This window comes from Cupressus sempervirens, chromosome 7 (assembly GCF_028749045.1).
Source record: "Cupressus sempervirens isolate cs-2001-9-10 chromosome 7, ASM2874904v1, whole genome shotgun sequence".
Classification (NCBI taxonomy): Eukaryota; Viridiplantae; Streptophyta; class Pinopsida; order Cupressales; family Cupressaceae; genus Cupressus; species Cupressus sempervirens.
Window position 1 is genome coordinate 388,014,298 of NC_143124.1, and position 3,052 is coordinate 388,017,349.

Below are 3,052 nucleotides of genomic sequence, written 5' to 3' on the forward strand. Positions count from 1 at the left end.
TTTGAGATTGATCTAGCCTATTTTGGGCTCCAATGCACCCCCGAAGATAGTTGTGGAGTTTTATCCAATTATGGGTGCCACCTTCTCCAAATGTGTGAGTCTACCAATGTGGTGATTTTGAACCCTTCACTTGTTGGCCCCACTCTAGTGGTGCAAGTGTTGTGGACTATGCTCTTTCTTCAACCTCCTTTATTCCTTTAGTTCACTACTTCTTCATCTCACCTTCCCTTGGCTGATCATGCTCTCCTTAGCCTTTCACTTAGCTTCTCCCCCCACCCTTGGCTTCCCCCACCTCCCCCCCTTTCCCACCCTCCTCTTGTTCCAACCCACAGCCCTGCCCACTTTCACTTCCTTAAGAGTGACCCTTCCCTCTTCACCTTCCATCTTAGGCGACCCCTTCCCCCTGATAGCTTCTCTGAGCTCGACCAAGCTACTTCTATGTTTGACTTTCCAATAGCTATGATATGGGAGTCTACACTCCTTTGCATCCCCCATCGTCCTTCTCATCCTTCCAAGCACCATAGTACATGCCCTATGAACCAATGGTTCAATGATGACTATAAGTCTTATCATCACCACTTGTGCTTGACCTTTGAGATTTGCTTCAATGCTTTCACCAGCCTTTGTCCCACTTATCATTGTTTCCTTTGCTCCAAGAAATGGTCATTCATTAATTTCCAGTGCCACTCTTTGTGTCACAATTTCTCAAGATCCCAAGTTGTTCTAGCGCAATTTATTCCTATGTTGCTCCACCCCCACTCTCCTCCCTCAATTTCATCTCCCTCACTGCCCATGCCTCCACTTTGTACAACATCCCTGGCCATCCCCACCTTCACCTCACCCTACCTCCCCACTACCACCACCTTTTTACCCCCTCCAGCATTCTTGAGGTCCTCAAATACATGAGATGTAGCAGGGTGGCTAATGAGGAGGGTTTTCAAGCCGAGCTCCTCAAGCTTGGCGCCTTAAGGTTGTGCTACTTTCTTCCCACACTCTTTAACAGAGTGGTCTATACTAGCTTCTTAGACTCCTAGTCGAGGCATGTGATCTATCTAATCTAGAAATCAAGGATGACTTCTGACGCCAGAAACTATAGGACTATCATGATTGGACATGCCTTTTCCAAGCTCTACACCACAACACTAAACATTATTCTTACTAGAGAGCTTCACAGGAGGGCTTGCAGAGATAGAGGCTAGGCTAGGCTTCGAGAAAGTTACCAAAACATGGACCACATCATGACATTACAGGCTATTATTGAGGAGGCTTGACACCACTCTACGAAGGTTTATTGTTGTCTCGTAGACTTTTGTAAGGCTTTTGACATCATCCCACAAGTGGCCCTTTTCAGGAGGCTCACAGACATTGGGATTTCAGAGATCTTATTGACAACTATTATGAAGCTATACGAGAATGTTGTGGGTAGGTTCAGGACTCCTAAGGGTTTCTCAACTCCTATCTAGAGCACTATTGAGGTGAAATAGGGTTTCTCTCTTTCCCCCACACTGTTTGGCATTTATATTAATGAGCTTGAGACCTTTCTTAGAGAGTCTTCACTCCTAGGTGATGGTTTTTACTTACACTAGGTTTTGATCTCCATTCTCCTTTTATGTTGACGATATAGTCCTTTTAGCACCCTCTCTCTCGAGTCTTTAGAGGCTCCTAGATAGTTTGGGTTCCTTCTATGACTTGCAAAAATTGACTGTGAACCTAAGTAAGACTCATTTTATGATATTCAACCTACTAAAGAGCTTTGATATGAACTTTTACTTTCAAGTACAAGAGATTGAGATCAGCTCTTCTTACACATACCTCAGTGCCAAGTTCTTAGGACATCGCTTTAGTATGAGGTCGGTCATCCATCCCAGAGTTAACAAGGGGATGTGTTCCCTTGCTATGCTCGAGAGATAATGTTTCAGACACCACTTCTAGGACATGATGTCCAAGTTGTCCCTTCTAGACTCCTTGGTTAGACCGACAGTGCTTTACGGTTTAGTGGTATGGGGACCGTCTCTTCTTGACTCATATTGGGCCTCTATTGAGTGTGTTCAAACTCTGCTTCTCCAATGCATTATCAGATGCCATAGATTCACCCCCCATGGCATTATTCTAGAAAAATTCAAGGCTCATTCTTTTAGATTGGGTATCATTTTTTATTTGGTTTGTTTTCTTCACCGACTTCGTGGCTTTGTGGATTCTGCACATGGTCGTCATGGATATGCTTACTTGGCCTATTGCTTCTCTATTGTCATTGTTGCATCGAATCCCTCCCCTAGAAGTCGATGTTGGTATGCTCAAGCGACCTCTTTATTGAGCTCAATAAGGATTGATATTGACCACCTCCCTCCCTTCCAGTTTTCACTGGATGCTCCTGCTCATCTCCTCCTATCACAATAGGAGTCAAATGGTCATGTTAGGATGGACATTTATAGACAGTATATCACTGCAACTTGGAGTAACTCAGTTGGGGGCTTACATCCTAAGATGGCCTTTTATGTTGAGCACTTCATGGTTATCAATGATAGGATTATTATGTGGCCTAGCTACTTGTCGCAGTGTTGGTGTCATGCCTTACACATCTCCCTTAGATCTTTCGGAGTTGGCTCCCACTGATTACAGATCTAGACTAATCATCATTTGGGTAGAGAGGACCATATATGTCGCTTGTGCTCCTTGTTTGAGCTTGAGACTGAGATTGATTTCATCTTCTACTACCTGTCCTATGATGAGATCAGAGGGAGATTCTATTGTCTATTCAAAGAGTGTAGTTCCCTTGAGGCTTTCTTTGCATACACAAATCAAAGGTCTCTAGTGCTCATCTCAAGGAGGTGATACAATTTCAAGACCACACTTTACAATGCTTGACCCCTCAGAAGGCCTCAAATTAGCTCCTCATCACCACCTTCTTCCCCCCTTGTCTTTGACGTAGGGGATGAAGTTGACCTCCAATGCCTCCAACACCCCTATGGCTAGCCAATCCATATCAATGAGACCCCACATCAGGTTTACTCTTACTCTTCAGCAGCACCACTCCTACAGCTCATAGCAACAG